The following is a 16,566-nucleotide window of genomic DNA, read 5'->3' on the forward strand; positions in this document are numbered from 1 at the left end:
TGAAGAACCCAGTGTAAAGAATTTCAAATTCTGCCCAAAGCCCATCTGCTCCCTCCACCATACTACAGATTTTGTAATGAGAAACACTCCCACAGTGTTTGAGCCTCCTCTCCAATCTCTGATCTCCAGATTCATTCTTGAAGAGCTTCAGTGAGGCCTCCTAGGACAGCAAATGGCTGCAAAATCCATCCTGCTATCACTTCACACCAGCATGAATAATTCTCACTATGCAACTGAGTATTTCACAACTGTTTGACTAGCTGAAATTTATAATAACGCTGACTTGAGATTTCTTTTTGCAAAACTAAGTATCACACATAATAACACACACTACAAACATGAGAAAGTGTCTCTAGGTATTTCTTTCTTTCTTTATGCAGACACGTTGAGAAGCATAGTCAGGATTATCTTTAGCCTGGAGAAAAGGCAGGTGAAAAGACCTGATTCAAAGAGACAGCTAAAAATTAGAGATGAACCAGATAATTCAATACCAAACAATTTCCTTTGGAAGCTAAGTGTTCTAATTTGTCTCTATTGACGCATTAACCACGCACTTTTCATGCCATTTCTTTTGTGTGCATGGAGGCTGCCAATACAAGTCCAAACAAGAAAATGGTACTGTTCTCTTCTAAACCTCCACTAAACTGAATTTCTAGCTAATATAGTTATTTTGAATTAACTGTTTACATTTTCTTCAACAACAAAAGTAGTAAGATAATTCACTATTTAATATTCTAAAATAATTATGTTTGGCTGCAGTAACTTGTCTTTTTTGTTCTATTTTATACAAAGCTATTTTGATATTTCCAGCATTCCTTAAATCAAACAGGGTTTCTATCAAATAATTTTCATTTACTGTTTCCAAGATAAGAGAGTATCAAGAGAGAGTATAACAAAGTTTCCCAATAAATAACTATTGTTATAAAGATTATAATTTACCTTTAGAATTGCCTATTTGCAGCCATTATGAATGACACCCGGCGAAGTTGTTGTTGAATGATTGCATTACCTATCAATCAACATCAGCTATGTTATGAATAAACACTCTAATGAATAGACTGATGCAGAACTGATGAGTTTCACCTTAACAAATACTTTCAAAATTATTTTTCAGCTGTAGAAATGAAAAAGGCATTCAATTTTCAGTTTAATTTTTTGACCCCATGGTAGGATAAAAATAAAAGGAGAAAAAAAGAATTTTTAATTTGATAGCACTGGAATGAACTTTTGGAACTAGCACTTTGATCCTTGTGAAAGCACTGAGGCTTCTGTAGTGTAATCTGTACTCAGTGTTGCATTAATGAAGATATATAAGCTGTGCCAAGCAGCAGGAATCCTATTACCACTCCTATGAGAAGGAAAGACATCTCAGTAGCTGGTATCTCCCTACTGAGTCTTTCAAAGATGACCAAGCCTATTTCTTGACATGGCTTTTCCTGGGGAATTACAGCATCCTTGCAGCCTACATCGTGACACATATCACACAGCCTGACAAGATTTCATTAAACGAAGGTAGACTTCGAAGGTGGTATTGCTTTGACATGTTTTCTAATTTCATAATTCACATGAAAATGAATGACACATTGCAGTTTTTTTCTCTGAATAGGTCAGAGATTTGTAAAAGTTTTAGGCACAAACACCACAGGAATAATAATAATAATACTTGGCTGAAAGAACTCTATTGAGGACACTGGTCATTAAAACACTGGGAACTATATATGAATTGCTACATAAAATATCCTTTCAAAATTTATGTCAATGGAAACCCCTGGAACTTATGGAGGAAATTAATGTAAGCAACCATGTCATCTATTTTCACTTTTATTACTAGGAAGTACAGAACTTAATTGAAGATGAACCACAAAAACATCATAGCACATAGATTTTCTGTTTATGTCTTTCCCAGTGTTGTACTGATTTTACAAACATTTATTTTTCCTGGTTATGATTCTTTTTGTTTATATTTCATCGTTAGGTAATCAAATACATTATTCTCACAAACCAATTTTTAGGACTTAATTTGGGGAACAAAAAGGCATTACAGCAGACTAAAACATCCAAAACACTGTCAAGTAAAATAAGTAACTAATGGATACTCTGCTGTAACACAGGCGCCAAGAGATTGAATTTTAAAAGAGCATCTGTTAGATATATAGGAGCAAGAATTTTCAAATCATTCTCCTAGCCCCAAAAGAAATAGGTTTCCCTTAAAAGCTGTAGAATCTTCAATGCTGCGCATGTTTAAGCAGTAGCTAAATAACCATCCATCTGGCATGTTGACAAAAGTTCTTGGATTGGAAGAAAGGTTAAACTAGAAGCCCTCAAAAATCTCTTCCACTCTATGATTCCATAATTAAATATGCTCTACTTAATGAGCCATTTGTTATCTCCACAGGGTGAGTAACTTATGGTACATGTCTCCATGCTATCTCCCTGCCAGGTCTAGAGACTAAATTAAATTAATCTATCACCACCTGAAGTTAGAAATGGGGGAAAGATATGTTATAATGACTTAAAGAGTCTGGAGTCTGAATATTCACCCAAGAACCTCAGCTTACCCATTGGCAAAATGTCACAGTCTGTCTATGTCATATCATTATCTTAAATATAAAGAATAAAAATGAAACATTGATGTTTTCCAAGTTAAAATCTAAAAGGAGTTAGGTAAAATATATTTTAATATATTGAATATTAAAAAGTAGATTATATAATTGGCTACATTACAGACACATTTTTAAAGTACTTCCTATAAAGTAAAACATTTTAAAGACTGTTATCACTGGAAGGGTATAAATATTTGTTTTGGAGGGTTGAAAGTCTACTATAAGCCAGTAAACTAAATTAAAATAGCATAGTTAATCTACTCTTCTCTCTCATTAAATTTATGCAATATAAGAAAGGTAAACAAATCCTGAAGTCACTAAATTATTCACCGAAGTAAATTATCTTAAGTGAATGAACTGCCACATGGTATATAAATATTTTAAGTGGACAAGAGCTTTATAAGTATATAGAATTTTTTTTGCTTCCTTTGACATTTGATGGTCTCAAAAAGGTGTTATTGCTTTGACATTTTTGTTAGGGATAATTTCAAAAAGTAAATATTTCTCACAGGAATATAACAATAAATTAATATAACCAGAGTTGTGTGTACATATGTGATTACAATATTTTCAAACCATTAAAAATTCTAGGACTACCCAAGTATGAAAATTTTACATCCTGATGTATGCTTGATTTTAATCAAATTTGAAGCATAAATGAATCAAAAACAACTGGAAAAAGTGACTGAAAAGAAATCAGTACAAAAGCAAACTGAAATATGCAAATTAAAACATGTGACTATGCCATTATAGGATAGGACTGGCTGATACTTATTTTTAAATTTTACAAAGGATGGTATCTGTTTCTTGGGAAGCAGTTATATACGCAAACCTAAAGGACACTAGTTGTTATCAAGGTCTTAACTGGAATGGATTGCAACATCCCTAATCTTTTAAGATCAATAGTCTCTTGCCTCAACCACTTTCTTTTTTTAAGATTTTATTTGACAGAGAGAGAGAGAGAGTTCACAAGCATGAGTAGGGGGAGGGGCAGAGGGAGAAGAAGAGAGAGAATCTCGAGCAGGCTTCTTGCTCAGCAGGGAGCCTGATGTGGGGTTCAATCCCGTGACCCTGAGATCATGACCTGAGCCAAAACCAAGAGTTAGTGCTCAACTGACTGAGCCATCTAGGTGCCCCTCTTTCCTTGATCACTAATCAAGAAAAAAATAATGGAAATATAAAAATGCAAACAATGCATCCTGGCACTGCCTAGGAAATGGTCATGTTACCCAAACTCATGGCAAATACCATCAATACTTCAAATTTGGTGATTATGCCCTAGAAAGACTAAGTCTGAGTATAAGTTGGGCATCTCAGGTCATAGCTAAAGTGTCCTACAGTTCAGAAAATACCTTGGGACAAAATAGTAATTCCATTTGTAAGATGGAAAAATAGTAGAGGCTTAAAAGCAGATAAAATAAAAATTTTCATTGGAAATTTTTCATTTCAATTACAAAATATTTTAGAGAAAATGGTTAAAAAATGTAGCAGATACTCTTATCAGATTTAGCAAATGTTTAACATGTTTTCATGTTTCAAATCCTCATGTTTTTTAGAGTAAAATTTTAGAGATATATACAAAAATCACCATCTATCCCATTTCCACTCCTATTTTACCAAGAGGAAAAGATTTACATTAAGTTCTTTCATTCAAGAATCACTACAGACATGCATGTATCTATAGTCAATATAAAGGATATTTACTTTAATCATACATATGATAATCTACAATTTCCATCATTCTGTAACTTGCACTATTTTCCCATTATTATTATTATTTTAAGGCTTCCATGAAACTTGTACATCTAGTTTAACTTCTTCAATAGTTTTCAAACATATAACTAAACCACAGCTTAATTCTCCATTGTCCTATTACCTATATATTGTTTGTAATTTTTTTATTATGATAAAACTGCTACATTATTCTCTACAAGTTTTCTTATGAACATAAACCAGAATTCATATGTGAGTATGTGTATACACAGAGAGGGACAAAAAGACAGAGACAGACAGACAGAAAGGGAATATATGGAGAGAAAGATCCTGAAATGAAATAGATCACTGATATGTAGGATTTTGCAAATTCAGTTATTGTCAAATTGCCCTCCAAAATAGTTATTCTAATTCAAGTTCCCACCAGCTCTATGAGTGTCCTATTTCCCCATCTTAACAATGCTTATAGTTAAGCATTATTTTAGTTTTATCAAATTAAAAAATTCACCAACTTAATAGAAATGGTCTATCATTGCTATTTTAATTTGTATGTAATGAGTAGTGAAAGTAGCTGTCCTTATATAATACAGTATCAAACTTTCAGTTTTTTCTTCTGTGGTTTGTGGGTCTGTAGTCTTTGCCCAGTCAAGAGATTTCCATAAGCTTTTCCTCTGTGATTTATCATTACAAATATTTTGTACAAATCTATGGTTTGTCTTGAACTTTGTTTTATGAGCCTCGCTCTATAAAGAATTTTAATGTTAATGAACTCAATTACTCAATGAAATATTTCCTATTATGTTTTGTGCTTTTAGGTCTTATTTAAGGAATTCTATTTTACCTTGAAAAAATATATATTTTTTAAGATTTTATTTATTTAAAAAATATTTTATTTATTTATTTGAGAGAGAGAGAGTGTGTGTAAGAGAGAGCATGAGAGGGGAGAATGTCAGAGGAAGAAGCAGAGTCCCTACGGAGTTGGGAGCCTAATGCAGAACTTGGTCTGGGAACTCCAGGATCGTGACCTGAGCCAAAGGCAGTTGGTTAACCAACTGAGCCACCCAGGTGCCCCCAAAAAACAGATATATTAAGTATTCTTTGATAATTCCACTAATAATGTTAAAGTTTAACTTTTCAAGTTTAGGGCTCTAAATAATGTAGTAGATAATAGGGATCTAATTTTTATTTTTCCCATACACAGTCCCCATTCCTTCCCCACTTCTTGAATAGTCCATTAATTTCCAATTATTTATATTTTTGTCATACCAACTCCCATAAATTGTGTTAGTTATGCTGTTCCATTATCTTGCTTGACTCTCCTACACTATAAAATTCATGATGTCTATTAAAGCTAATCCACACATCCTTGCTGCTTCTCCTATAAAACAGTCTTGATCCTTATAGTTTGTAAACATTCAGTTATAAATATTTTCTGATTGACCTGGGGATTTCTTCTTCCACAATAAATTGTTTCAATTTTTTATATGTCCTATGCTTATATGCAAACAATGAATCATGGAACATCACATCAAAAACTAATGATGTGCTACTGTATGGTGACTAACATAACATAATAAAAAATAAACAAATAGGAGAAGTGAATTGGGGAAATTGGAGGGGAAGACAAACTATGAGAGACTGTGGAGACTGTGGACTCTGAGAAACAAACTGAGGGTTTCAGAGAGGAGGAGGGTGAGGGGTTGGGTGAGTCTGGTGGTGGGTATTAAGGAGGGCACATACTGCATGGAGCACTGGGTGTGGTGCATAAACAATGAATTTTAGAACACTGAAAAAACTTTTAGAAAATAAATAAACTTAGAATATAAAAATAATTTTAATATAGTTTTAAAAATTAAAAAATAACTATCCTATGCTATTTTATTGTTTTTTTATTGTTATTAATTTTTATATTTCACTGTGGTTTGAGAATATGTTCTCTATGCTCTAAATTCTTTATTATATTTGAGATTTTTTTGCAGCTGCTAGTCAATTTTGTAATTATGTTATGTGTGGCTAAAAATAGTTTTACTCTACTTGCTTGATATCTAATATACAATAAAACAAGTCTAATTATGTTACTCATGCAGTTCCTATTCTCTTAGTTTATTTGATTTCTGAACTTCAGAGAACATTGTTTAAATCTCCCAACATGATCTTAAATTTACAAATTCCTCCTTCTAAATCAAACTATATCTATGAAAAGTACTACTTATATTTGTCTCTCACACACACATATACATACACACAGCTATATTTTTATGTCTTCAGATTTGGGCTTTGCATGTAGTCCAAGTCTCTTTTATAATTGTAAAATGACCTTTATCTTTAATAATTGCCTTCTTCTTTAATATCTATTTCTCCTGAAAGAAATATAGATATTAGTTTCTTTCTTTTGCTTAGTACTTCTTGGAATATCTTTATTAGCTCTTTATTTCAACATTTCTATATTATTATGTTATAGGTAACTCTGTAGGTCTCATAACTGCTTAATATATATGGTTATTTCTGTCTTTTAATAATCAAATTTAATTAATGTATATTTCTTGTGACATATATATATTCAGTATCTTCTATTTCTGATGATTTTTATTTTATTTTGTTCTTCATTGACCCTTCAATTTATTTTTAATAAAGATGCCAGGACAATTATTGAAAAGGAAAAAGAATAGGCTTTTCAACAAAGGGTACTAGGACAGTTAGAAACACACATGCAAAATTTGAACCCCTATCTCATAATATATACAAAATTAACTCAAAAATATAACAATGACCTAAATGTAAGCATTAAAACTATAAGTATTTGTATTTGTTTAAAACTGTAAATATTTGTAATATTGGATTATGCAATGGTTTCTTAGATATGACATCAAGATTATATGTAATAACAAAAAATTTGACTTTTTTGGAATTAAAAAAAATTGTGCTCCAAAGAACATCATCAAGAAAAAGCAAAGACAACCCACAAAATGGGAAAAAATATTTACAAATTATTTATCTGATAAGGGACTTGTATCTAGACTATATAAAGAACTTTTACAAGTCAATAATAAAAAAGTAAATAACCCAGTTAATAGGCAAAGGATCTGACATTTCTCCAAAGAAAACATACAAATTGCCAATAAGCACATAAAAAGACTCTCAATATGGGTGGCTGTCAGTGAAATATAAATCAAAACTACAGTGAGATACCACTTTACACCCACCTGGAAGCATAAATAACAAAGACAGATAATAACAAGTGTTGGTGAGGAAGTGAAGAAATTGGAAACATTATGCATTGCTGGTAGAAATTTAAAATTGTTCAGCCACTTTGAAAAACAAGCCAACAGTTCCAAAAAAGATTGAACATAGTTACCATATAACACAGCATTCCAGTTCAAGGTAGATACCCAAGAGAAATCAAAATGTGTTTCTCTAAAAGAAGTTGTACATGGGGTGTCCAGGTGGCGCAGTCAAGTAAGCATCTTACTTCGACTCAGGTCATGATCTCAGCGTCCTGGGACTGAGCCCTGTGTCGGGCTCTGTGGTGAATAAGGAGTCTGCTTCTCCCTCCCACTCTCCCTCTGTGCTCTCCCCCTCTCTCTCTCAAGTAAATAAATAAAATCTTTTTTTTTTTAAAAGTTGTACATGAATATTCACAGTAGCATTATCTGTAATAGCTAAAAAATGGAAATAACCCAAATGTTTACTAGCTAGTGAATAGAATATACTCATAAAATGGAATATTAGCAATCAAAAAGAATGAAGTACTGATACATGCTATAACATGGATGATTCTTGAAAATATACTAGGGATGCCTGGGTGGCTCAGTCGGTTAGGCCTCTGCCTTCAGCTGGGGTCATGATCCAACAGTCCTGGGATGAAGTCCCATGTCAGGCTCCTTGCTCAGTGGGCCAGCATCTCCCTCTGCCTGTCATTCCCCCTGCTTGCACACACTAGCTCTTTCTCTCTCTAACAAATAAATAAATAAAATCTTAAAATATATATATATTATATTAAATGAAAGGAGCCAGTCACAAAAGTGTGAGGAAGGAACAGAAGGAGCTGAAAGTTAAAGGTTATAGAGTTTCTTTTTGGTGTGATTAAAAATATTCTAAAATTGATTGTGGTAATAACTTGTACACTTTAAATGGATGAATTACATGGTATATAATCTATATTTTAATAAAGTTGTCTTATCCTCCCCAAAAAAGAAGAAACCAAAAAAATGGAAGCATAGATAAGTTGAAAAGGATACAATGAAAAAAACTAACAGTCGGGGTGCCTGGGTGGCTCAGTGGGTTAAAGCCTCTGCCTTCAGCTCAGGTCGTGATCCCAGGGTCCTGGGATCAAGCCCCACATTGGGCTCTCTGCTTGGTGGGGAGCCTGTTTCCTCCCCTTTCTTCCTGCCTCTCTGCCTGCTTGTTATCTCTGTCAAGTAAATAAATAAAATCTTAAAAAAAAAAAAAACTAATAGTCACAGATATAAGAACAAAAATTAAGAGACTGTATTTTATTCAGAGAGTTGATTTAAAAAAAAAAAAAAAGTTTCCAGAGAGAAAAAAGTCTTTGATCAACATCTTCATAGATTTTTGAATAATAAACATTTAGAAAGAAAATAGGTCCCTGATTTTGATCAATTGAATATTCAGCTTAAAATCCACAGAAGATATATTTACATTAAGTCACTAATACTATACTCCTCTGCAAGAAAATATTTGTATAAAAGTTAATTTAGCAGAAGCTTTGAGGCCTCTTATAATAAATTCTCTCTTTTTATAGTAATTGATCATTTTGTTCACACAACAAAATTCCAAAAGAGAAGTTTGGCATACTTTACTGTTGCAGACATCTCATTTGTGGTTTTACTATAATCTGGTTGCAACATACCACTCTAATGATCAGTTTAGTTTGGTTTATCTGATTGGCTTCATACGGTCACCTTATTCCCTCCAGCCCATGTGAACTTTTTCCAGTACAAAGTTACAAACACAAACATACTCACTAAAGGGAAATATAGGCTGTGGCAGTTGAACTTTAAGGGATATTCAGAGCTAAAACAAGTATCTTAAAGTTAAGTATAAATTTAGCTATCATTTCATGTGACTAGACACTACTAAAAATTACTAGAAGTCAAGATAAAATTGGGATCTGTTCAATAGTTATTTATTGAACACCTATTATGTGCCAGTCAGCCTTCCAGATACAACAATGAACAAAATTAACAAATTATCTCTCTTGTGGCGACCTCATTTTAGTGAGGTGTGATAGACAAAAATGGAATGAATGAATGAAAAAATGCATGAATTGTATTTCAGAAAGTTAAGAAATACTATTAATGAGTCTTCAGCAGAGTAAGGAGATAAGAGTAACAGTAAACGAGGTGCTGTTTTATATAAAGAAGTAAGGAAATTTCTTCCTGATGATCCGCCAGCCATCTGAGCAAAGGCCTATAGAAATCAGGAGTAGAATCATGCAGATTTTTTCTTTCCTTTCAGAGAAAGAAGAGATGGAAAGCCTAACAATAATAAGGAAGAAGAATACAGATACAGAAAAGTGGAAATTAGAAAATTGGTATTGCAGTAACTCAGATGAGAATTGAGGTGGTTTAGGGTTTGGATGTATATTAAGGATAAAACCAACAGTTCATGCAGGCACATGAGAGAAAAAGGGTGGTTATGGCTTGCTCTAGTAGTTTTGTCCTGAGCAATTGGAAGAATGGAGCTGTTATTTTTAGACTAAGGATGACTCAAGAAATCAAGAACTGTTTTGGATATATTAAATTTGAGATGCCTATAAGAATGTAAGTAGAGGGGTGCTCAGAGGATTAAGCCTCTGACTTCGACTCAGGTCATGATCTCAGGGTCCTGGGATCCAGCTCTCTGCTCAGCAGGGAACACGCTCCCCTCCCTCTGCCTGCCTCTCTGCCTACTTGTGATCTCTGTCAAATAAATAAATAAAATCTTTAAAAAAAAAAAAAAAGAATGCAAGTGGATTTTATGTGGTTTGTAGAGAGAAGAGTTAGTAGTGAGGACAAAAATTTGGGACTCATCAACATACAGATGAAATGTACATGAACCTTACTGATTGAGCACAATTAGAAAATTCCTATTAATAAATAAACAATGTTCAAAGATTGAGCTTTGTGGCACCCTAATATTTAGAGGTCAGGCCAATGAAGATACACAAGAAAGGATACTTTAGTATTTCTTTTAAGAGAGCCTTCAGTGACATAGGAAGAGAAACAAGAGATTTTCTAATAGTCAGGTGAAAGAAGTATCTCAATAAAGAATAGTAATTTTTGTTGAATGTTCCTGATAGGTCCAGTTACATAAGGTTTTAGAATCTATCATTAACTTTAACAACATGGAAGCTATTGATGATCTTAAAACCAGCATTTTTTGTGCATGGATAGACATGAAACCTAGACAAATTAAGGAAAGTGGTGATAATGGGTATAAACATTTTGAGGAATTTTACCATGAAGGTAAGGAAAGAAATGGGGAAGTGGCTGAAAGGGTATATTAAAATGTATCTTAAGAGATATTAGGGGTGCTTAGGTGGCTTGGTTGAGCATCCAACTCTTGATTTCTGCTCAGGTCATGATCTCAGGGTCATGAGGCTGAGGTCCCTATTAGGTCCCCTACTCAGTGCAGATTCTGCTTGAGATTCTCTCTCTCCCTCTGCTCCTCCCTCAACTCAGGTGCTCTGAATAAATAATAAAATCCTTTTTTTAAAAAAGAGAGATGTTAAGTCAATAAGAGAAAGACAATTATCATATGATCTTTTTGACATGAGGAATTTGAGATGTGGGAGAGGTTTGGGGGATAGGGAAGGAAAAAATGAAACAAAATGGTATCAGGAGAGAGACAAACCATAAAAGACTCTTAATCTCACAAAACAAACTGAGGGTTGCTGGGGGGTTGGGGTGGATAGGGATAGGATGGCTGGGTTATGGACATTGGGGAGGATATGTGCTATGCCCTGAGGAAAATAATATACTATATGTTAACAAAAATAATTTTTTAAAAGAGAGACATTATAACATACAGTAATGGAAATTTTCCAGTAACAGGAGAAAAAGTGATGTTGGAGAAGAAAGAAAGGACAAGTGTAGGGACAAATGGAATTGAAAGCACAGGGTTTGAGTTGTCATGTGAACTTGATTATATAGCTAAATATTGGCTATTCCTTTTTATCTTTAAAAAAAAAAAAAGTACTTGGTATTTCTTCTAAACTCCTGAAAGAAAAAAAATGTAGCATAGGGACCTAATAACAGAATGGTTTACTCTCAAATATCCTAACTTTATTCCAATTATGGAAATGTTCAGACTCTTTTTCAACATACTGTATACTCTTGTCCTTTGGTTTGTCTATTCTAAACATGCTTCAGTTAAAGGCTATCATAAACCCCCCAACAGAGAATTGGATGACATTTTTTTCAAGCTTCAGTACAAGATTAACATGACAGAAATTATGCTGATACCTACGAAATGTTACTTACTTTTTTTCCCCTGAGCTTTGCAGCCAGATAATTTAGCTCAGGCAATCAAAGCATATTCCACTACAAGGCTGATTTTTCTGAAAGCAGCTGTTTGTAGTCTAAAGCTGCATTTGTGTGCGAGTCATTAGCACAATGTTTACAAGTTTTCTCTCTCTCTCTCTTTTTTTTTTTTCTGTATGGTTTCTGTAAAAGTACATCATGGGTTATATTCTAGTTCTAAAAATTCTCCTATGTTAATCATCTTCTGGTATAGGAAGATATGAAGCATGAATTCAATCATTTGCCTGTCAGATCTTTTTGATGTTTAATATTAAATGTCTAAAAATATACTACATACCCCTTTGCTCTATTCTACATGTATTTAATGGAGCAATATCTAGGACAACTTTGACCCAAGTGAAAATTAGTTGAATTTAAACAATGATTGATGAATTTAGGCACCTAAAAGGGCTAAGATCAACTCCAGGAGCTAATATTTTTTTTCTGTACCACATCATTTATGCCACTACTGTAACCAAGCACCATTAATCCTAATAGTCAATTATTCACATTTGTGATCCCTACCCTCAAACTGTTCCATTTAAAATATTCAGAATCAAGTTTTTATTAATTTGAGAATCTTTGAGGGAAAAAAAATGAAGTTCTCAATATAAATAGAAATGTTTTTAAAGTTTGGATATTTACTCCACATAGAAGTTATTTTCACATATGGTGTGAGAAAGGGATCAAACATTCATGTTTTTTTATCTAGTGACCTTAGAGAAAATAAGTGCTTCCCATGCACACAATATACAATGAAGGAATAGATTACTTATCATTAGAATAAATATTTCAATTTGGAAAATGGAAGAGTAGAAATATGCCCAACAGCCACTTGCAACATTCTGAAATCTCTCTTGGCAGACATTTAAAGACTCCTTACTCTATCATAAAGAACATTTCTTAAATACTTTGTAATTCTCCTTGGAAGGAAGTTTCCATTCACTGTTTTATTTCATCTTTAGTTCTGTCCTTTGAGGGATTATTTCATTTCCATTATGCTACTTAGACACATACACTGGACATTAGATGACAAAAATGTCATCTTTTTAGGCTCAACAGGCTTCCATAGCCTATTTACTACCTAGAGAATTTGGGGCATCCAATCATCATTTTAAGCTTCAAAGAAATAATTTTTAAATTTCTTAAGTCACTTAATGTTTTCTTTGGCAGTAAAATAGTCTTAAAAGATTCAAAGACTTCTTACTTAGTGGAATCCAACCTATCACATGTATCAGTTATAGGCATACCTCAATTGATAGCAGTTCACTTTTCTGAACTTCACAGGTATTTCATTTTTCACAAATTGAGATTTTGTGGTACTCTACATCAAGTAAGTTGTATTAGTGCCATTTTTCTGGCAGCACTTGTTCATTTTGTGCCTGTATCACATTTTTATAATTCTCACAATATTTTAAACTCTTCATTATTATTATATTTGTTATATGATCTATGATCAGTAATCTCTGATGTTACTATTCTGACTGTTTCGGAGCATCAAGAACTACAGCCATATAACAAAATAAAATTCATTGATAAATGTTGTGTGTGTTCTGAATGCTCCACCAACCAGTTGTTCTCCTGTCTCCCTCTCCTTCAGACAGGCTCTCCCTGAGATATTATATTTAAGGGAGGCCAGTTAATAACCTACAGTGGCTCCTAAGTGTTCAAGTGAAAGGATGACTCACATTTCTCTTACTTTAAGTCAAAGGTAGAAATAATTAGCTAAATGAAGAAGGCATGTCAAAAGCCAAGATAAGGACTCTTGTGCCAAAGTTGTAAAGATAAAAGGAAAGTTTTTTAAGGAAATTAAAAGTGATACTCCACTACAAATTCCTAGAAACATATAAACTGCCGAAGCTGAAACAGGGAGAAATAGAAAATTTGAACAGACTGATAACCAGCAAGGAAACTGAATCAGTAATCAAAAACTCCAAACAACAACAACAACAAAAAATCCATATGGCTTCACAGGCAAATTCTGCCAAACATTTAAAGAAGAGTGAGTACCTATTCTTCTCAAGCTATTCCAAAACATGGAAGAGACAAGGAAAGGTTCAAATGTATTCTATGAGGCCAGCATTACCCTGATACTAAAACAAGATAAAAACAGCACTAAACAACAACAACAACAACAAAACAATAGGTCAACATACCTCATAAACACAGATACAAAACTCTCAGTAAAGTACTAGCAAACTGAATCCAACAATACATTAAAAAAAAAAAAATCATCCACCAAGATAAAGTGGGATTTATTCATGGGTTGCAAGGATGATTCAACATTTGCGAATCAATCAACCTGATGTACCACATTAATAAAAGAAATGATAAAAATCACAAAATCCTCTCAATAGATGCAGAAGAAAAAAAAAAAACATTCGACAAGTATAACATCCATTCATGACACAATCCTCAACAAAGTAGGTTTGGAAGGAATGTGATAAAGGCCATACATGAAAAACCCACCCCTAATATCATCTTCAGTGGGAAAAAATTGAGAGCTTTTCCACTACAGTCACGAACAAAATAGTGATATCCACTCTCACCACTGTTATTTGATATGTACTGGAAATCCTACCCACAGCAATCAACCCCCTAAATAAATAAATAAATAAATAAATAAAATACAAGACATCCAAATCAGCAAGGAAGCAGTCAAACTTTCACTACTGGCAGACTTGATACTTTATATAGAAAACCCAAAAGAATGTACCAAAAAGTTGCCAACTGACAGATGAATTCAGTAAAGTTTCAGGATACAAAATTAATGTAGAGAAATCTGTTGCATTCCTATACACCAATAATGAAGTAGCAGAAAGAGAAATTAAGAAAATAATCCCACTTACAGTTGTACCAAAAACCATATGATACCTAGGAATAAACCTAACCAAGGAGGTAAAAGTTCTGTACTCTAAAAACTGTAAAACAGGATCTATAATGAACTCCACAAACTCAACACACACAAAACAGACAATCATATCAAAAAATGGGCAGAAGATATGGACAGACACTTCTCCAATGAAGACATACAAATGGCTATCAAACACATGAAAAAATGTTCATCATCACTAGCCATCAGGGAGATTCAAATTAAAACCACATTGAGATATCACCTTATGCCAGTTAGAATGGCCAAAATTAGCAAGACAGGAAACAACATGTGTTGGAGGGGATGAGGAGAAAGGGGAACCCTCTTACACTGTTGTTGGGAATGCAAGTTAGTGCAGCCTCTTTGGAGAACAATGTGGAGATTCCTCAAGAAATTAAAAATAGAACTTCCCTATGACCCTGCCATTGCACTACTGGGTATTTACCCCAAAGATACAGATGTAGTGAAAAGAAGGGCCATCTGTACCCCAATGTTTATAGCAGCAATGGCCACGGTTGCCAAACTGTGGAAAGAACCAAGATGCCCTTCAACGGATGAATGGATAAGGAAGATGTGGTCCATATACACTATGGAGTATTAGGTCTCCATCAGAAAGGACGAATACCCAACTTTTATAGCAACATGGATGGGACTGGAAGAGATTATGCTGAGTGAAATAAGTCAAGCAGAGAGAGTCAATTATCATATGGTCTCACTTATTTATGGAGCATAACAAATAGCATGGAGGACATGGGGAGTTAGGAGAAGGAAGTTGGGGTAAATTGGAAGGGGAGGTGAACTATGGAGACTCTGGACTCTGAAAAACAATCTGAAGGTTTTGAAGGGGTGGGGGGTGGGAGGTGGGGGTACCAGGTGGTGGGTATTATAGAGGGCATGGATTGCATGGAGCACTGGGTGTGGTGAAAAAATAATGAATACTGTTATGCTGAAAATAAATTTAAAATTTTTTTAAAAAAACTATAAAACACATAAGAAAGTAATTAAAGATGACACAAAGAAATGGAAAGACATTCCATGCCCATGGATTAGAAGAACAAATATTGTTAAAATGTTTGAATGTGAAAATGTTAAAAAAAGCAATCCACGTATCTAATGCAGGCTTTATCAAAACAGCATTTTTCACAGAACTAGAACAAACAATCCCAAACTTCATATGGAACCACAAAATACCCTAAATAGCCAACACAGCCTTGAAAAAAGAAAAACAAAGCTGGAGTCATCACAATTCCATATGTCAGGTTATACTACAAAGTTGTGATAATCCAAACATTATGGTATTGGCACAAAAATGGACACATAGATCAACAGAACAGAATAGAAAACCCAGAAATAAACCTACAACTATATATCAACTAATCTTTCACCAAAAAAAAAAAGAGAGAGAGAGAGAGAGAGAGAGAGAGAGAATATCCAATGGGAAAAGGACAGTTTCTTCAACAAGTGGTGTTGGGAAAACCAGTTAACAACATGCAAAAGAATGAAACTGGACCACTTTCTTAAACCATACATAAAAAATAAATTCAAAATGGGTAAAAGACCTTAATGTGAGACTTGAAACCATAAAAATCTAAGAGAACGACATGGGCAGTAACCTCTTTGCACTGGTAGCAACTTCTTATTAAACATATCTCCAGAGGCAAGGAAAACAAAAGCAAAAATAAACTATTGGGACTTCTTCTGCACAGCAAAAGAAACAATCAACAAAAGGCAGCCTATGCAATGGGAGAGGATATTTGTAAATGACATATCTGATAAACAGTTGGTATCCAAAAGACATAAAGAACTTATAAAACTTATAAAGAACTTATAAAACTCAACACACAAGAAACAAATA

The sequence above is a fragment of the Mustela putorius genome, unplaced genomic scaffold (genome assembly GCF_011764305.1).
Source record: "Mustela putorius furo isolate JIRA1106 unplaced genomic scaffold, ASM1176430v1.1 tig00000129_pilon_pilon_pilon, whole genome shotgun sequence".
Lineage (NCBI taxonomy): Eukaryota > Metazoa > Chordata > Mammalia > Carnivora > Mustelidae > Mustela > Mustela putorius.